This window comes from Chiloscyllium plagiosum, chromosome 3 (assembly GCF_004010195.1).
Source record: "Chiloscyllium plagiosum isolate BGI_BamShark_2017 chromosome 3, ASM401019v2, whole genome shotgun sequence".
Taxonomy (NCBI): Eukaryota; Metazoa; Chordata; class Chondrichthyes; order Orectolobiformes; family Hemiscylliidae; genus Chiloscyllium; species Chiloscyllium plagiosum.
The window spans coordinates 74,537,864-74,559,530 of NC_057712.1; positions in this window are offsets into that span (position 1 = coordinate 74,537,864).

Genomic DNA, 21,667 nt, shown 5'->3' on the forward strand with positions numbered 1-21,667 from the left:
GTTTTTGACCTTCAACAACATCACAATGTGTAAGGTCATTTATGTCCTGAATCTATTCATTATCCAGAAGCTTAGTTATTCCAGCTGTATGAACAACTTAACTGGCTACAAAAGCAGAGCTGCATCTGAGATGTCTGTGTTGAGTGGTTCAGGTGCTGAGAGCAAACAAGATGCAACAGCAAATGCAAAGTCTGTTGTGAAGGAATTAGCCACAAGGACACATTCTGTGGCAGTGCTTGCTGCATACATTGTTCGAAGAAGGAGAAAGAAGGATGGCTCTCAGGAGAGTACAACTAACTTCTACATTTATAGCCTCTGCCTCCGCTGTTAAATCCCCTAACAAATGAGTACCTTGACCTGGATGCCTCCACATCTGTTTAGTATTCAGTTGTTACTTCTACTTTGAAGGAAAATGTATCACAAAAACGTGAGAATAGTTCTGCATAACTGATGACTGCAAGATATACAGTTTTAATATAGGAGTTAGTCGTGCTTCTGACATAGAGACAAAACACGACCCTGTAAATATTTAGCTTCTATAATTCTCAGGAAAAGCTGATAGGAAAAAACTGATTTTTCTCTTTCAAGAAATGCCAATCTATTGTGTATTTGGAGAATCTACATAAAAAGTTATGCACAGCACCTAATTGTTTTGTTATGCATCCCAGGAGAAAATGAGGGCTGCAGACATTGGAGCTCATAGTTGAGAGTGTAGTGCTGAAAAAGCACAGCAAGTCAGGCAGCATCTGAGGAGCAGGAGAATTGATGTTTCGGGCATACACCCTTCATCCTGATGCCTGACTTGCAGTGCTTTTCCAGCACTACACTCTCAACTGTTATGCATCCCATTCAGTATGTCATTATATTTTTAGAATGCATACTCATGATATCATCACTATATCATGGCATCTGACCTGAGGATATGGAGATCTCATCTTCCATTTTGCCAAAGAACATTTGAAACATGACATGCTACTGAAAACATGTCACTCCCTGTTATAATCAATTAAAAAAAATGCATCCCATTCAGTATGTCATTATATTTTTAGAATGCATACTCATGATATCATCACTATATCATGGCATCTGACCTAAGGATATGGAGATCTCATCTTCCATTTTGCCAAAGAACATTTGAAACATTACATGCTACTGAAAACATGTCACTCCCTGTTATAATCAATTAAAAAAAACTGTTTACAGTTGGAAGATGCAGCAGCAAAGGACAAGTGTGTGACTTTTCTGAAGAGGAACTGTCCGAGAGGTTCATTGACTCAACCATCACATCCCCACCTTATAAAGCCTTTAGGAAGAATCTTCTGCACAAGAAAAGAAAGCCATACCACTGATAGTTGTGTCCATCCTCCAATAATCTATGAAGCCATAGTGGGAGCTCAATGACAATTACATGCTTTAGGTGCCAAGGCTGTTGCTAAAGTCAGCAAAGTGTACCAAATTGTTAAAATCTGTTTCAGGTGCAGTTTGGCATTACTTACTTCAAATATGTCCAGCTTTTCTTGCAATATTAAACTATGTGGCGCTAGAAAAGCACAGAAGGTCAAGCAGTAATCAAGGAGCAGGAGAGTCGACATTTCAGGCAGAAGTCCTTCATCAAGATTGTGAAGTGGGGTGGGGCTGAGAGATAAATATGGGACAGGTAGGACAGGTCAAGAGGGTGGTGCCGAGTTGGAAGGTTGGATCTGAAATGAAGTGGGAAAAGGGGAGATTTGGAAACCAGTGAAGTCAATATTGATGCTGTGTGGTTGAAGGGTCCCAAGGTGGAAGATGAGGCGTTCTTCCTCCAGTTCACAGAGATGTTCCCTGAAAGGCTCCACAAGTTGGTGTCCTGCCTCCCTGATGTACAGGAAATCACACCGAGAGCAATGGACACAGTAGAAAAGGTGGGGTGAAGATGCAGGAAAATCTCTGCCAGATGTGAAAAGATCCTTTGGGGCCTTGGACAGAGACAAGGGGGGAGGGTGTGGGTGCAGATTTTACACTTCTTGTGGCAGCAAGGGAAGGTGCTGGGGGTGGAGGGTGGGTTGGTGGGGGGCATGGACCTAACGAGGGAGTCACGGAGGGAATGGTTTCTGCGGAATGTTCATAGGGGTGAAGAGGGAAATATATCTTTGGTGGTGGGGTCTGTTTGTAGGTGGCAGAAATAGCGGAGGATAATGCACTATATTCGGAAGTTAGTGTGGTGGAAGGTGAGGACCAGGAGAGTTCTATCCTTGTTGTGGTGCAAAACACATATTTCTAGACCTTAAACTGTGGGGCGGCATGGTGGCTCAATGGTTAGCACTGCTGCCTCACAGCACCAGGGTCCCAGGTTCAATTCCAGCCTTGGGCGACTGTCTGTGTGGAGTTTGCACATTCTCCCCATGTCTAGGTGGGTTTCCTCTGGGTGCTCCAGTTTCCTCCCACAGTCCAAAGATATGCAAGTGGGGTGAATTGGCCAAGTTAAAATCCCCGTTGTGTTAGGTGCATTAGTCAGAGTGAAATGGGTCTGAGTGGGTTACTCTTCGGAGGGTCGGTGTGGACATGTTTGGCCGAAGGGCTTGTTTCCACACTGTAGGGAATCTAATCTAACTCTGTAGTCAGTGTCATTCATTGCACACTTCTTCTAACCACTAGCTATGACAGCTTTCATCCTTTTTGTTTTGCAGATACCAATTGGATGTCTATAATCTCAATGGAGAATTGGGCTGCTCCATTAGGATCCAGCTCCTTGATCACTGAGAACAGGAGTACTGAGACCTGAGAGGAAACATCTGCCCCTTGCACAACCCACCAGCTCGGACTCTCAGGCTTAGAGAGTTTAGGAGCACAAGCTGCTGAGCACCTCAGTGTAATATTCCACAACTGATTGAGAAAGAAATGCCCAGGCAGCTGGCACTCGGAGAACTGTCAGAGACCAAACACCTGCTCAGTCTCAGGCAGGAGAGGGCACTGTGGTGTTGGCAATCAGGGAGTTTGCTAACATGCACAGGGAGGAACAGGATGGGCAGGCAGAGATGGGAGAGACAATGGCTTTCATAACCCAAGGACTCCGGGTGTGCAGCCTACACTAGATGCTCCAAACAAGCTTGCACTTCACTGTTCTCGCCATTGGTCCTCAGCATTGAAGGCATAGTGACAAGGGAATGGGAAAATCTAGTAATCTCTCCAGGAGTCCTTCCTCACAAGGTGAATGAGCATAAAGAGAGGTAATGAGCAACTCTCAGATGAAACCTGGTCCATCCTGAAACTGGGTCCCTGACCTTACTGCAAAACATCCTTGCAGCAATTGGTCAATCCTAGCTGCTGGTGCAGGCTGCAATGCAGGTCTGTGTTTTCTCAGTGTCCACCAAATGGATCGGGATGGTGGTGGGAGAATCCTGAAGGGGTTGGCAAATATCAAGTGCAAATGTCTATGGATGAGTAGTATGTTTGGCTGCTGCCCATGGATCATGCCCTGAAGATGCTGTTAGGTGCTGAGCAACATGGAGGCTGTTCACAGTCAGCAGTGAGCTAAAGTCACCAGATGCTTTCCCTGACTTCCATTTTGAAAATTCTTGATGTCTAGTTTGTTCGATACATTTGGTAAGAAGTGAAGCCACATAGTCATGAAGGAGTTTGCCCCATTAAGAAAGCATTTAACCAGCTACAATTCATCTTGGTTGACACCTTGCTGTTGCCTAATGAGAAATTTACTCGCTGCCCTGGGTATACATGAACTATGCAGCCAATTGCTCTCAATGTTGAGCTAGACCTCACTGGAGCTGTCACATGATTCTGCCTCAAATCTCGCAATTGTCCATGTCATTCATTACCAGTAAGAATCGACCCTCTGTTATTGCTCATGGTTGCAAATGACCCTTCAGTTTAAAACTTGCTTTGGCTTGATATGATCCTCAGAAGTGACAGGGTTGTTAAGAAGGCATACAGTGTTTTAGCTTTTATTAATAGAGGGATCGAGTTCCGGAACCATGAGGTTATGCTACAGCTGTACAAAACTCTGGTGCGGCCGCACTTGGAGTATTGTGTAGATTCAGAGGTAATTTCTTTACTCAGAGAGTAGTAAGGTTATGGAATGCTTTGCCTCTAACTGTAGCAGATTCGCCAACTTTAAGTACATTTAAGTCGTCATTGGACAAGCATGTGGACGTACATGGAATAGTGCAGGTTAGATGGGCTTCAGATTAGTATGACAGGTTGGCGCAACATTGAGGCCCGAAGGGCCTGTACTGCGCTGTAATGTTCTATGTTCAGTAATTCAGAGATTAAGATCACATATGTAACCCCAGCTTTATGTGTACACGTTATTAGAGCTGTTATTTTGCATAAGGATTCACTTAAGGTCTTAGGAAGCATTAATCCTATGGAAGCTGATTTTTGCATTGCATCTGGAAGGAAATTATAGCTGGGGTTTTCCATTTGGAGTTTAAATGGGGCATCTGACATCTCAGATATTGTCACTTTTACTATGGTTATATATGTACACAATTTTTAGCTCATGACACGTGCAAGCAAGTTGGAATGCAAGTTTAAATGTTGAATCACATGGTGAGGGCAGGAAGGAAATTCTCAGCCTTGCCTGGATTTTCTGAGGCCGAAGGCTCAGATGCTATTTTTAAAGAAAAACAGGCAATCCTTTCACTCACTGCAAAAGTGTAGCATCACAGGGGCCTGTGATGGTTGGCACATCCACTGGTGAGGTCTCAGAGTCAACTCAAGTTAGCCTCAAGATTTAGCGAGTCCTCATTACATGTTAGGCTCCAGGCAATCTGGGAAGGAAGGGAAGTTATCGTCTTTAGGTGTGGTATCAGAAGGTTTACTCACTTGACCCTATCAGCCCGAAGTAGGGTTTCAACGCAGGTCAGAACTGATGGTCTATACAAGTGTAGTTGGCTTCAGTGCAGTAAGGGGATGAACAGTATCCTGCACTCGTCATATTCTACTCAGTGTAAGCTCTCACTCATGGGGACATCATCCAATCTAATTGTACCACTGCACAGGCAAGTTACGTAGCCCATGCCAGCCGGAGTATCTGATGTGTGATATTCACAGAAAGACTGACACTCACCTCTCGCCGTCAATGTTCTCACATTTCCCCAGCACTTCACTTCCTATTCACTTACCAGGAGGGATCACCCCCTGACATGGCTTTGCTGGATGGTAATAAGATGCTCATGTACCTACTGCCATCACACTCAATCCTTCTCTTAACTCTTATTGCCGGACAAGCTCGCTGACAAGATAGAAATGATCCAGATCATTAGAGAGGTGCCAGATGTCTGATTCCTCACCGTGTGTGTGTTTGTGTGTATGTCGGTGGGAGGGTGAAGCGAATTGGCGTATGAGCACTGTGAAATAATGAGTGCCGTTGCTCAATCTGAGTTACTGTAAGAAAAGTATCAGAATAGAACTCGTTGAAATAATAATGGTGGGTGAATGACATATGTTGTGAACATACAGGTCAGCCAGCAACTACCAACAAGGAAAAAATAACCTATAATTCGTAAATTGTTATGATGTTACTGGATGATTTAGTTTCTCCATCATTAGACTCATGAAAATGGCATCTTACAGTTCACCGCTTGTAAAGTTAATGAAGCTGTTGTATTTAGAAATTAATAGCTATTATACGAACCACAGAAAGTAAAATCTATTCACTAATTAAATGTTCTGTTAATAATGCATTAATTATGATGACTGTAGAAGAGTGTGATGCTGGAAAAGCACAGCCAGTCAGGAAGCATCTGAGGAGCAGGAGAATTGACTTTTTGGGCATAAGCCCTTCATCAGAAATGTTATGTCCGAATCGCTGATTCCCCTGCTCCTCAGACACTGCCTGACCTCCTGTGCTTTTCCAGCACCACACTCTTCACCTCTGATCTCCAGCATCTGCAGTCCTCACTTTTTCCTAATTATGATGTCTACCAATCATTCTCTCTTGCCCAGAATGTGAACAATTAAACAAGAACTGGAATTGTTTGAAAAGCTCAGCAGGTCTGGTGCATCTATGGAGAGAAATCAGAGTTAACGTTGAGTCCAGGGACCCTTCGTCGGAACTGCATTTCCACAGTTCTGAGCATGGGCCACTAGTCCTGAAACGTTAACTGATTTCTCTCCACAGATGCTGCCAGACCTGCTGAGCTTTTCCAGAAATTTCAGTTTTCGTTTCTGATTTACAACGTCTGCAGTTCTTTCAGCTTTTATTTTGTGGCTCTCACTCTTTCAGGTTATTAAATGTTGTTTGAGAATGTTACAATCTCAATTTCTATTACTTTTTTATTTCTTACCTTTATATTCACTTTTTTCATCACTTACTTAATTGATTATTTCTGTCCTTAGCTTTATTTTTCTTCTTGCACTTGATTTGATATTGAATTATTGTAATTACCTCCTTTTCAGTCCTTCCCATTTATTTCTGAACATTTTAATTGTTTGAGGAGATGCACAATTCACTCTTTATCCTCCTTTATCCTCTTCATGCGGTTATCAGCAATCAATTCCAGCAACTCAACAGGGCATAAAATATTTCAGCTGAAGGTTACAGAAAATGTTTAACCAACTGAGAAAATTGTGAGTTGTCCATGATTTACAAATTCTAGTTTATTCTAGTGCCTATTTAGATCATACTCAATCAAGTCATACTGACTTGTTCAAGGGCAGTTCAGTCTGGCATATGTTAGCTTGCAGAATCGGAATATTAGTTAAATGCTATGCAGGAGCTGCAAGGAAATTCATGGCTTCTCAGTGAAACCACCTGGAAATGCTTAAGACTGTGTTTCACTGCAGGAGACATAACGTTTAACAATGTGAGATCATCACTTAAAAGGAAATCTTACATTTCTTATTGCAGTGTACTATTTATTTAAAAAAAAGACTTCTGCTTTGAATTATAGTTGAAACAAATAAGAATATGCAACAGTGCTATGAGGAATATCAGTAAAGTGTCACAATTCTAAACTGACCAGAATGTATTGTGAGATATTTGCAAAGTTTATTCAATTAACATTGGAGGATGGGAAACAAATATGGCTGTAAGTGCTGCTCCTTTTTTGAGGTGTTGGAGGTGATTTACTCCAATTCCAGGAGCAGCAATTACTGTTTTATATGCTGTTGCATTGTTTTGGAACTTTGAGGAAAAAAGTTAAAATAATGGTACTTCTGAAAGGGAGAAAGACAGACAAAAGGCAGCGACCACATGGTCAGTGAGGGAGAGAGAGAAAGAAACCTACACTGCTAACTAACATAGCTTTGAGTCTGTACAGTTACTACTTTTGCTGAATGAGCTCATGTGTCTCTGGACATCGGATTGCATCCAGAAAAAATTAACAAACAGCAAAATTCACAGCTGATCTTGGAGGAACCTATGTGAGAAAGCTCACAGCACAGGAACAAATAAAAACATAGCTTTTAACATGTACCCTTGTTGTAAGTCTGCAGTGGTCAGTAGAGTGGGTTCTTTCTTGATTATGTTTTTCATTAAAGTCTGTCTCTTGATTAAATTAAAAAAAATATAAACCATAACTACTAAGTTAGCCTGGAGCACAGTTTTTCGAGCAAAATGGCGGTGCTATTTTCTGGGTCTGTAGATTGTGAAGGTACAAAGATGGCATTTAGTAGAGTGACATACTCTTCATGTCGGATGTGAGAGTTTAGGGAGAGTTTCCATGTTACTGATGATTGTGTCTGCAGTAAGTGTCTTTGGTTGCAAATCCTATCAGATCACATGGATCAATTGGAGTGACAATTCGAGGCAATGAGGAATTTGCAAGAGCTGGCGATGTGATGGATGGCAGTTATAGGAAGGGAGAAAAGCCGCAGATAGTAGGTAAAAGGGTTAACTCCAGAAAAGGTAGGAGGGGTAGATAGGTAGTACAAGAGCCTTCTGTGGCTATCCCCATTTCAAACAAGTATGCTGTTTTGGAAAATGTAGGGGGTGATGGACTCTCAGGGGAATGTAGCATGAATAGCCAAGTTTCTGATATCAATACAGGCTCTAATGTAATGAGAGGTACATCAGGCTCCAAGTGGTTGATTGTGATAGGGGTGTCTCTAGTCAGAGGCACAAAGAGACATTTCTGCAGTCAGCAGCAAAAAATCAGGATGGTTTGTTGCTTCACTGGTGCCAGGATCAAGGATATCTCAGAGAGGATGCAGAATGTTCTCAAACGGGAGAGGGACCAGCAGGAAGTCATTATATACATTAGAACCAATGACATAGGAAGGGAAAAGGATGAGATTCTGAAGGAAGAATAAAGAAAGTTAGGCAGGAAATTAAAAAGGAGGTCCTCAATGGTAGTAATATCAGAATTACTCCCAGTGCTATGAACTAGTGAGGGTAGGAATAGGACGATAGAGCAGATGAATGCATGGCTGAGGAGCTAGTGCAGAGGAGAAGGGTTCACATTTTTGGGTCATTGAAATCTCTTCTGGAGTAAAGTCATAGAGTCATAGAGATGTACAGCAGGGGAACAGACTCTTCGGTCCAACTCATTCATGACGACCAGATATCCTAACCTAATCTAGTCCTATTTGCCAACATGTGGCTCATATCCCTAAAAAACCTTTCTATTCATATACTCATTCAGATGCCTTTTAAATGTTGCAATTGTACAAGCCTCCACCCACTTCCTCTGGCAGCTCATCCCATACATGCACCACCCTCTGTGTGAAAAAGTTGCCCCTTAGGTCCCTTTTATATCTTTCCCCTCTCATCCTAAATGTATGTCCTCTAGTTCTGGCCTTCCCCACCCCTGGAAAAAGACTTTGGCTATTTATCCTATCCATACTCTTCATGATTGTATAAACCTCTAAGGTCACACCTTAGACTCTGACACTTCAGGGAAAACAGCCCAAGCCTATTCAGCCTCTCCCTATAGCTCAAATCCTCCAACCCTAGCAACATCCTTGTAAATCTTTTCTGAACCCTTTCAGGTTTCACAACGTCTTTCCAATTGGTCAGGAGACAAGAATTGCACGCAATATTCCAAAAGTGGTCTAATTGACGTCCTGTACAGGCGCAACATGACCTCCCAGCTCCTATATTTAATGCTCTGACCAATAAGGAAAGCATACCAATTGCCTTCTTCACTATCCTATCTACCTGTGACTGTACTTTCAAGGAGCAATGAACCTGCACTCCAAGGTCTCTATTTTTCAACAACACTCCCTGGGACCTTACCATTAAGTGTATAAGTCCTGCTCTGATTTGCTTTCCCAAAATGCAGCATCTTACCTTTATCTAAATTAAATCTATCTGCCACTCTTCAGCCCATTTGATCAAATGGGCCAGATCCCGTTGTAATCTGAGGTAACCTTCTTCTCTGTCCACTACACTTTCAATTTTGGTGTCATCTGCACCTTACTAACTATACCTCCTATGTTCATACCCAAATCATTTATGTAAATGACAAAAATTAGTGAACTCAGCATCAATCTTGTGGTACTCTACTGGTCACAGGCCTCCAGTCTGAAAAACAACTCTCCACCACTACCCTTTGTCCTCTACTTTCAAACCAGTTCTGTGTCCAAATGGCTAGTTCTCCCTGTATTCCATGAGACCTAACCTTGCTAATCAGTCTCCCATGGGGAACCTTGTTGAATGCCTTACTGAAGTCCATATAGATCACATCCACCGCTCTGCTCTCATCAATCCTCTTTGTTACTTTTTCAAAAAACTCAATCAAATTTGTGAGACATGATTTTCACACAAAGCCATGCTGACTATCCCTAATCAGTCCCTACTTTTCCAAGTCCTGTCCCTCAGGATTCCGTCCAACAACTTGCCCACCATCAATGTCAGGCTCACTAATGTATAGTTCCCTGGCTTGTCCTTACCACGTTTCCTAAATAATGGTACTACGTTAACTAACCTCTAGTCTTCTAGCATCTCACCTGTGACTATCAATGGTACAAATATCTCACCAAGGGGCCTAGAAATCACTTCCTTAGCTTCCCACAGCATTTCTGGGTAAATCTGATTAGGTCCTGGGGATTTATCCACCTTTATGCATTTCAAGGCATACAGTACTTCCTCCTCTGTAATATGGACATTTTTCAAGATGTCACCATCTGTTTCCCCACATTCTATATCTTCCATGTCCTTCTCCACAGTAAACATTGATGCAAAATATTCATTTAGTATCTCTCCCAACTCCTGTGACTTCACACAAAGGCCGTCTTGCTGATCTTTGAGGGGCCCTGTTCTCTCCCTAGTTATCTTTTTGTTCTTAATGTATTTGTAAAAACCCTTTGGATTCTCCTTAACTCTATTTGCCAAAGCTATCTCATGTCCCCTTTTTGGCCTCCTGATTTCTCTCTTTAGTATACTCCTACTTCCTTTATACTCTAAGGGATTCACTCAATCTATCCTGTCTATACCTGACATATGCTTCCTTCTTTTTCTTAACCAAACTCTCAAATTCTCAAGTCATCCAGCATTCCCTATACCTACCAGCCTTTCCTTTCACCCTGACAGGAATATACTGTCTCAGGACTCTCATTATCTCAGTTCTTAAGGCTGGTCATTTTCCAGCCATCCCTTTACCTGCGAACATCTGCCCCCAAGCAGCTTTTGAAAGTTCTTGCCTAATACTGTCAAAATTAGCCTTCCTCCAATTTAGAACTTCAACTTTTAGATCCGGTCTATCCTTTTCCATCACTATTTTAAAACAAATAAAATTATGGTCGCTGGCCCCAAAGTGCCCCTCCACTGATAACTCAGTCACCTGCCTTGCCTTATTTCCCAAGAGTAAGTCAAGTTTTGCACTTTCTCTAGTAGGTACATTCACATATTGAATCAGAAAATTTTCTTGTACACTCTTAACAAATTCCTCTCCATCTAAATCGTTAACACTATGGCAGTCCCAGTTTATGTTTGGAAAGTTAAAATTCCCTACCATAACCACCCTATTATTCTTACAGATAGCTGAAATCTCCTTCCAAGTTTGCTTCTCAATTTCCCGCTGACTATTAGGGGGTCTATAATACAATCCCAATAACGTTATCATCCCTTTTTTATTTCTCAGTTCCACACAAATAACTTTCCTGTAATGCTAACCTTTATCAAAAACGCTACTCCCCCTCCTCTCTTGCCTCCCTTTTTATCCTTCCTGTAGCATTTGTATCCTGGAACATTAAGCTGCCAGACCTGTCCATCCCTGAGCCATGTTTCTGTAATTGTTATGATATTCCAGTCCCATGTTCCTAACCATGCCCTGAGTTCATCTGCCTTCCCTGTTAGACCTCTTGCATTGAAATAAATGCAATTTAATTTATCAGTTCTACCTTGTTCTCTGCTTTGTCCAGGCCTGCCCTGGCTGTTTAACTCTCTCACTTTCTCGCCCAGTGTGACTGCCTGTGTGGAGTTTGCACATTCTCCCGATGTCTGCGTGTCCACCCTCCGGGTGCTCTGGTTCCTCACACAATCCAAAGATGTGCAGGTTAGGTGAATTGGCCATCCTAAATTGCCCATAACATGCAGGGTTGTGTAGATTAGGTGCATTAATCAGGGTAAACGTAGAGTAATAGGTTTGGAAAATGGGTTGGATGGGTTACTCACCGGAGTGTTGGTGTGGACATGTTGGGCTGAAGGGCCTGTTTCTCCTGTGTATGGATTCTATGATTTATTCCTCTTAGAAAACAATATCCAGCGCTAATAACATACCACTCCTTCCCTGATTCACCACTCAAATATTTACAACAGACTTCCCATTACATTGGGAACTAGCCAGATGTAAGTCCTTCATTTTCTTCTATTGCACTGAAAGGGCTTTTCTCATTTGTTCCATTTACTGTTACATTCTAATTTTAACAGATAAACATTGTCAGACTTTCAGGGTGGATTCAAATCCTCATACCTCTCTTCATGGTGGCATTACCTCAATCAAATGGTGCCAAAGCGAAATCTCCAATATTTAATAGAAACAAATTTATATTTCAAGTATTTATGGTTTTCTTCATTTTTTGAGTAATGGTCAGAAAACTGCTTTCCTTGAGAAAAAAATTATGAAATAAACTGAGCAATCTGTGCTATATTTTGTCACCTGGCAATGCTCCTTTATGCAACTTAAACATAAACTATTTTCCTCTAATTGGCAACTGACCAGAAACTGAATGGCACTAACCATATAAACACCGTGGTGACAAGACAAGGACAGAGGTTCAGGATCCTGCAGAGAGTAATTCACCTCCTAAATCCCCAAAGCCTACCTATCATCCACAAGGGACACATCAGGAGTGTGGTGGACTTGCCCAGAAGAGTGCAGCTCCACTAACACGCAAGACGTTTGACATCATGGAAGATAAAGCAATCTACTTGATTGACATCACATCTACAACATTAACTCCATTTACGACCAATGCTCAGCAATGGCGCTGCATTAAATCTATGAGCTATTACTGTTTCTTCAGTGTCACTGGGCCAAAATTGAATAATTCCTTCCCAAGTAGCATTGTGGGTCTACCCATCAAGTGGATCACAGTGTTTCAAGAAAGCAGCTCACCACCACCTTTTCAAGGGCAACTAAGCAGGGGCAATAAATGCTGGCCAGCCAGCAACACACACTTCCCAAGAGTGAATAATAAATTTGAAAATAACCAGTGCTCAAGCACAGGATGGTTTTGAACTATTATCATTTTTTTTAAGAAACTCCTGATAACCACAGATCCTGTCAAGAAAGAAAGATATTGCATATTATTGGTGACTATTACTCAAGTTATTAGTCAGTTTAAAGGACTTAAAGGTACCACAAAAATTAATGGCTAAGTATGAAAATTAGGATCTTGGAATTGTCTAACTGGTTACATTCTCCATGATTTAAAATACATAGATCAATAATGATCCTAAAATTGCATAATAATTAAAAGTTCTGATGACTTTGAATGAATATTTTCAATCAGGATTTTTTTTCCCAGTTTGCTAAGATTTATATTGTTTATAACCAAGCAGCATTTCAAAATACGACTGTTGTATAATTTTGTTTGTATAAACAGACTATCCAGCAGGCAGCTCAAATATAAATGGTGAAGACAGTGTCAAGAATTTGTTCAAACAGCAGCATTGCTTTGTGTCAGGAAATGTTTAAAAAGACAGATTTAACTGAATTATAAATATTATAAATAATATGTATTAGTTTTCCAAGATCCAACTAACCGTTTATTTGAATCTGTTGTACAAGCACGCAATTTCTTTTTAAAAAGTAAACTCAAGGACAACACAAACATGTGTGTTATTTTTAATCATACAAACAGAAATACATTTTGTGGATTTTTGAAGGGAACTATTCAGCTGGTGTCCATGGCTAAATGATTTATCTCAATACACAAAAAATACATCTAATTATACATCCATTGCTAATATGGAAAATGGGAGCCAGGGTGCGGGAGTAGAAAGAAATCATCCACTGAAGAAGATTTAGAAATCTAAATTTGCTTATGGTGTCTTAAGAATACACATTTGCCATGTTATCTTTTCATTGTGCTAACCGATATATTATGACAAAATTTACAATTGCAACAGTAGGCTGTACTAGAGCTGACTTCAAGCATGGTGACCTTTTATATCAACTGTGGTATGTGCACCAATGTAAGACAGTCATCAAGGAGGTGGAAAAACACCAATTACCGTTATTTATATCCCAATTTCTAAATAACTATTTGGGAAAGGTGAAAGTTTTTTTGTTTGTTCATGCTCATAAAACATTACTCAGTGGCTTAAGGATTGTTGCATTTCAAATAGCAAGTTAGTCAGAAAAAAAGTCATCATGTGCTTGTAAAGACCAGGTTAAATATTGATCCAATATACATGTACAGAATTGTACAGGAAGGAAATGAGAGGGTAATGAGTATCAGAACTTCTTTGAAATTTTGTTTTGAGAGTTATAGGACCTGGATTGTACAAATTAATCCAAAGATCAAATCCAAATTTTGATGGATATTGTGTGTGTTTCTTGCAACAGCTGTTCCCAGGAAACATGAAACACTTTATTTTCAATAGGTCAGAATCTCAGTAGCTACTAATTCCCATGATTAAAGTTTATTCTCAGCAAGGGTCAAAATGCTTATTTAAACAATTTGAAAAGTTTCTCCCCCTTTTCCTTTCAACTTGCAAATTGCATGTTATTGGCTTCAGGATTGTCTTGATGTCAGTTTTCCCATCTTTTCCTTATATGCTAACATCGAGATTAATCAGTCACATTGGAGACTGCTCAATCAGGCTTAAGTGTAGTTAGCTTCTTGTATTGTCCCGTGCTAATGCACTTAACAGAGCAGAAGCCATTGCAGTAGAAATTTCTTGCGATGTGTTGATATCAGAAAGCGTGTCTGGTCGATAGGATCGTGGCTTTATAAATAGTGGCATAGAGCATAAAAGCAAAGAAATCATGTTCCGCTCTTATAATCACTGAGGTGATACCTCAGCAGAAATGTCCCGTGTGCCACACTTTAGCAAGGGTCTTGAGAATCTGGATTTAATGTGGAAACCCATGGCAGCCAGTCCAACTTAATTATGGGAGAGGCCTATCATGTCCCCCTCAGACTTCTCTGCTCCAAAGGAAACAACTTGAACAAAACCAGCCTCTCTTCTGAGATAAAATGCTCTGACTCAAGCAACATTCTGGTGAATTGTCTCTGTATCGCCTTCCTATAGTTTGGTGACCAGAACTGCTACAGCCTAAACAAAGTAACTGAAGAGCTTACAGCTTATCCAAGACTGGATGGCAGGTGAACCCTCTGCCAGCCTAGTCAGATTGTGGGAGTTAATGTCCTCCATTTCAGCATGTGAACGTGGAATAGGAGTGAGTCAAGAACTCTTTAACAAATGGTCCAGATTTGGGAAAAGATGTCAAACTCTCAAGTTCAGTGGTAGCACTCTGATCAGAAAGGTACAGGTTCAAGTGCTACACCAAAGACTTGATCATATAATCCTGACTCAGTGTAATACTAAGGAATATTGCAGTGTCAGAGATACTGCCCTTCAGATGAGACAGTAAACGAAGTCTAAGTCTGTTCTCTCAAGTGTAAAAGACTCCATGGCACTAATTGCTGAGAAAAGCAGGGAGATTACATGAATGCAAATTGTTTCTCTTTATTGGTGGAGAAATCTACATTTCATTTAAAAAGATACAATGAGAAACAATTAATGTGATCCCTAAGAATCATAGAATCATGGAAAGAGAAGAGCCCTTCAGCCCATTGACTCCGCACCAACAATAAAAAAAATACTATCTACACTAATCCTCCTTGGCCCTTAGCCTCGAATGTTATGACATTTCAAATTACCATCCACGTACTTTTTAAAGATTATAAGTTTTCCCCCATTTTCATTACCCTCCCAGCCAATGCATTCTAGATTCCCATCATCCTCTGGCTGAAAATCCTTTTTTTCAAATCCCTTCTAAACCTTCTAGCCTCCATCTTACATGTATATTGCCTTATTATTGACTCTTCAGTTAAGGGGTGACAGCTGCTTCCTATCTACCCTGCCCATGCCCCATACAATTGAATACATCCTATCATGTCCCCCTCAGACTTCTCTGCTTCAAAGGGAATAACTTTAGCAAAACCAGCCTCTCTTCAGAACTAAAATGCTCCAACTCAAGCAGCATTCTGGTGATTTGTCTCTGTATCACTCTCCTATAGTTTGGTGACCAGTTTGGCACTTCAGCTGTAGCCTAAACAAAGTCCTGTGCAGCTCCAACATAACTTCCCTGCTCTTATAATCTATGGCATGACTGATAAAGGTAAGCTTCTGGCATGCCTTCTTAAACACCCTATTAACCTATTCTGCCACATGCAGGGATCTGTGGACAAGTACCCCAAAATCCTTGTCTTCCCCTGAGCTTCCTAATGTACTGTCATTTATTGAATATTCCCTTGTCCTGGTATTCGTTCTGAAGTGCATCACTGTCCCACTAAGAATAGTTCAGCTGATCAAGTCAAAGTTGCAGAATGACCAAGAAGCAGCACAATAAATAATTGATCACAGTCATAGTGAATATTGTTTGTACCTTTGGTCAGGGCCACCTCAGCTGGAATTCTCACTGAAAGGATTCAAAAGGAAGTTCATGCGAAAGTTACCCACAAATTTGGCTGGTTATGTCATTACCCAGAATTGGAAAAGGAAGTTGGAAATTAAGGAATGGTTTGCAATAAAAACCAGAAGGATAGAGGGCAATTTTTAAAGAAGTGTTAAGGTCATCTTGGCTGTCTTGAAAGGAGAGAAGATCTCTAAAGAGAGTGGAGCTGTAATGATAACCAGAGGAGAGAGTTAGTTGTCATCGTTTAGAGAGAATGAGGTCAAATGGAAAATGTTTCATATGGATGAGGAACTTGGGGAGGGAGGAAGAGAGATAAGAAACTTTAAAATTGTGCTAAGGTATGGGAATACCTGAGGAACAGTTTGGTGAGGGATGTAAATAGGAAGAGGATGGGGGAAGAGGGGGCAGAGATGAAGGTGAATGGGTGTTTGAAAACAAAAAAAATGCTGGAAATCACACAGCAGGTCAGGCAACATCAGTGGAGCGAAGAGCAAGCTAATGTTGAGTCTAGATGACTCTTTGTCAGTGGGTGAATAGAGTTTTATGTTTTAGTGCCAAAGAAGCTCATTAACTCAGTTATTGTTAGAGGGAAAGATGGAGCAGGGAATGAAGAAGATTTTCAGCAGTATTCTATAAATTCCAAAGATGGTCCTTACTTGGCATTGGAGAATTAGGTTCATCACAGCAAGCATTTTGGCAGGTATTCAAAAACTGGACATTATCCTTGAAAGACTCTGGATGGAAAATCAAATTGATCAAGGAATATAAAAACAAATCACTGTGGATACTAAAGATCTTAAAACTGATATTTCTGCAGAAACTCAGCAGGCCTGGCAGCATCTTTGGAGAGAGAGCAGAGTTAGTGTTTCGATTTTAGTGACCCTTCTTCAGAATTCCTGGAAAAACTGGGAAGATGCTAAGTAAATAAGAGCACTAAATTGGAAAAATTTATCCAAAATAGGACAGGTAAAAATTGTTAAACTGAACACAGAAATCAATGAAGAACTTGCAAAAGGTCCTATAATGTTCTCAATACAGATTTCCTGCTCCCAGCTTAGAAACAGAAGTTGAAATGAAAGGACCTATCACTGAACATAATAAAATGCTGGTCTGAGGCAACTGATGAGCTTCTCCGAGACTGCTTTGGAATTGGTGGATTGGACCATATCCAATGATTCAGCCGAGACGAGTACACCACCACTGTCACAGACTTCAACAGCAAATGCATGGAGGACTGCATGCCAAGGAAGTCAATCCACATGTTCTCCAACCGAAAACCATGGATGAATCGGGAAATCCACTGCCTACTGAAGACCAGGCACGCGGCCTTCAATTTGGACAACCGAGACCTTACAGTAAATCCAGGTACGATCTCTGCAAGGCCATTAGAGATGCCAAAAGGCAGTACTGGACCAAGTTAGAAACCCAAACTAACCACATTGACATGCACCATCTGCGGCAAGGCCTACATGACATAACGGGCTACAAAATGAAGCAGAACAAAATAGTGGACACAAACACCTCCCTCCCTGATATACTCAATACTTTTTATCTTCAGTTTGAGAAGAATACCATGGCATGGTGTCACTGCCCCAAAAGCCCCAGATGCACCTGTTCCCACACTGCACACATCAGATCGGCCTTCTTGAGAATGAATCCGAGGAAAACGTGTAGTCCAGACAGTTGCCCCAGCCGTGCATTCAGATCCTGTACTGACCAGTTGGCAGAAGTATTTACTAGCATCTTTAATCCCTCCTTATTATAATCTGGAGTTCCACTTGCTTCAAGCAGACTACTGTCATCCCAGTACCAAAGAAAACACATGTAACATGCCTCAATGACTCCTGCCTGGTGCCTTTGACCTCCATAATCATAAAGTGCTTCGAGAGGTTAGTCATGGCTTACATCAACTCTAGCCTCTCAGCCTAGGGTGGCACAATGGCTCAGTGGTTAGCACTGCTACCTCACAGCTCCAGGGACCAGAGTTTGATTCCAGCCTCGGGTAACTGTCTGTGCAGAGTTTGCACATTCTCCCTGTGTCTGCATGGGTTTCCTCTGGGTGCTCTGGTTTCCTCCCACAATCCAAAGATGTGCAAGTTAGGTGAATTGGCCATGTTAAACTGCCCATAGTGTTTTGGGATGTGTAGGTTAGATGCATTAGTTAAGGGTACATCCAGAGCAATGGGGAAATGGGTCTGGGTGGGTTACTCTTCGGAGGGTCAGCGTGGACTTGTTGGGCCAAAATAGCCTGTTTCCATACTGTAGGGATTTTAGTACTAGCCTGCCTCACAATTTGCCTGCTAGCGAAACAGTTCCACAGCGGACCCATTTCCTTAGTCCTATCCTCATCTTTGGAATATCTGGATAATAAACATACCTACACCAGGCTCCTATTCATCGACTATAGCTCTGCCTTCAACATTATAAACCCAACCAAACTAATCTCAAAACTCTGAGATCTAGGTCTTGACTTCCCCCCTGCAACGGGATCCTCAGCTTCCTGACCCACAGACTGCAATCAGTGGAGATTGACTGCAGCACCTCCATCACAATCACCCTCAACACAGGCGCCGCACAAGGATGCATTGTCAGCTCCCTACTGTACTCCCTTTAAACTCACGACTGTGTAGCCAAATTCCATGCAAACACCATCTACAAATTTGCTGATGACACCATTGTAAGCTGGATATCAAATAATGATGACTCAGTATACAGGAAGCATCCAGGGAACAGGAGAATCGACGTTTCGGGCATAAGCCCTTCTTCAGGAAGGGCTTATGCCCGAAACGTCGATTCTCCTGTTCCCTGGATGCTGCCTGACCTGCTGTGCTTTTCCAGCAACATATTTCCAGCTCTGATCTCCAGCATCTGCAGACCTCACTTTCTCCCCAGTATACAGGAAGGACATAGAATCCTCGGTAACATGGAGCAATAATAACTATCTCTTCCTCAATGTCAGTAAAATGAAAGAACTGATCATTGACTTCATGAAGAAAGGAGGAGGACATGCCCCTATCTACATCAATGGAGGCGCAATGAAGAGGGTTAAGAGCATTAAGTTCCTCGGAGCAACGATTACGAAAAAATCTGAACTGGACTTCCCATGTAAATGCAACAGTCAAAAAGACACAATAATGCCTTTTTTCCCCTCAGGAGGCTAAAGAAATTCAGCATGTCCATAAGGATCCACACAAACTTTGACAGATACACCATAGAAAGCATTCTATCCAGGTCCACAAAGGCCTGGTACAACAACTGCTCTGCTCAGGACTGTAAGAAACTACAAAACGTTGTGTGCACAGCCCAGATCATCACACAAGCCAACTTCTCAGCCATGTATTCCATCTACACTTATCATTACCATGGAAACACAGCCAATATCATCATCATCTTGTATGCTTCGCTCTATCTAAATACACTACAATCTGTTTGTCCTTGTATGTTATGTTCTGCCTGTACTGCACACAAAACAAACATTTTCATTGTATTTAGTTACATTTTATAACAATAAATCAAATCAAATCACAGGAAAATCACTTTTTGTGTACGTAAACATGACAATCAAATTTCAAATTACTAAGGCAGCAATGAGATAACAGATTGGTTAATCTGTTCTAAATTGTTTGACAGACAAATGTAGGCCTACCTTGGGACATTCCACAGTTTTTCATTAATCGTATTGTGAAACTATGAATTTGGGGCCCTGAATTGAAAGTGCTATCATTGAGTCAAAATTGTTTCAGGCTGGAAATTATAGCAAAGATAAAGAAAAGTAATAGTTATTTCATCTGATTTTGCTGGTATCCACAGGTTATTACAGTAATGTTAGCGTTGCCCGAGAGCTGGGAATTCTGAGAGGCTCTTTGAATAATGGTGCTGTCAGTACAAGTAAATGCGACTTCTGAAACTTAATAGGTCTATCCCATAGTAATGACACTGAAATCTTCATTGAGGCCTTTAAATTTGACACTTCACACTTCCCTAGTTAGCCTCCCATTTTCTAAACTCCAAGTACACATGCTCATTTTCTAACTCTGCTGCCCACATCCTAATTCACAACAGATTTCATTAAATCATTTATGCCCTGCTCACTTACATTCTTTCACTCCTGATCCAATAATGGCTCAATTTCAAAATGCGCATTCTTATTTTCAAATCCTTCCATGGTCTCAGAACTCCCTGTTTCTGTTGATCTAGTCAAGGAAAGTAAAATTAGTTATCTTGCTTCATAAAACTTTCCAGCTTTTTGCCTTCAGCTCTGCTAGCCTTGGGGTTGATTTCTAATTGAATGTATTAATAACAGTCGTAGTAGCTTTCATCTTAAGCTTGCTCTTTGTGGGTGGTGAATTGGGCAACTCCACAGTTATTGTTATGTTCAGTCGTCCAGAGAAAGTGACATTGGGCCTTTTCCTTGAAATACTGAAGTACCTGTGGTAACAATGCTCTGACAAAGTTATTATTGTGCATTCCAGTAACCATGTAGGAATAGTAATTTAATAAGAGTAAGCGAATTAAAATTGAAATTGGGAATAATGATATCCCTATACCTTTGCAGCTCTTGTCTTTAATGATAGGGATCAGAGGGAATGAAGGCACTGATGAAGTAGGGATTTTTTTTTAAATGAGTAGGTCTTCTTCCTGTTTCTTGCCTGAAGAACAGTGTGTAGCATTATATAGGTAAGGATTTTACCTATTTTGAGAGGCATTGATCTGATTTTCACAGTGGTAGCTCAAATTAGAGGCCTTTAAAAAATAGCAGGGAAGACCCAAATGTGGAAGCCATGACTCTGATTTCTAGCAGAAAGCATTGTCATTGGCAGGATGTCAGGGTTGGGCAGAGGACGCAAGGCACTCAAGCAAGAAACCCGAACACATCAGGACCATTTGAATTTAGTCCTGTATTCAAACTGACCCAATCTTGACTCTTCCAAGGACATAATCCTGCAGTGTGGGAGTCACAGGTTTATAGAGATGTGCACGCACCTGAAGGGCAAATATGGTCGATATAAGAACATAGAACATAGAACATTACAGCGTAGTACAGGACCTTCGGCCCTCGATGTTGCGCCGACCTGTCATACTAATCTGAAGCCCATCTACCTACACTATTCCATGTACTTCCATATGCTTGTCCAATGACGACTTAAATGTAAAGTTGGCGAATCTACTACTGTTGCAGGCAAAGCATTCCATACCCTTACTACTCTCTGAGTAAAGAAACTACCTCTGACATCTGCCCTATATCTATCACCTCTCAATTAAAAGCTATGCCCTCTCGTGCTCGCCGTCACCATACTTAGAAAAAGGTTCTCCCTGTCCATCCTATCTAACCCTCTGATTATCTTATATGTCTCTATTAAGTCACCTCTCAACCTTCTTCTCTCCAACGAAAACAGCCTCAAGGCCCTCAGCCTTTCCTCGTAAGAACTTCTCTCCATATGAGGCAATATCCTAGTAAATCTCCTCTGCACTCTTTCCAAAGCTTCCACATCCTCCTTATAATGTGGTGACCAGAACTATACACAATACTCCAAGGCCGCACCAGAATTTTGTACAGCTGTAGCATAACCTCATGGTTCTGGAACTCGATCCCTCTATTAATAAAAGCTAAAACACTGTATGCCTTCTTAACAACC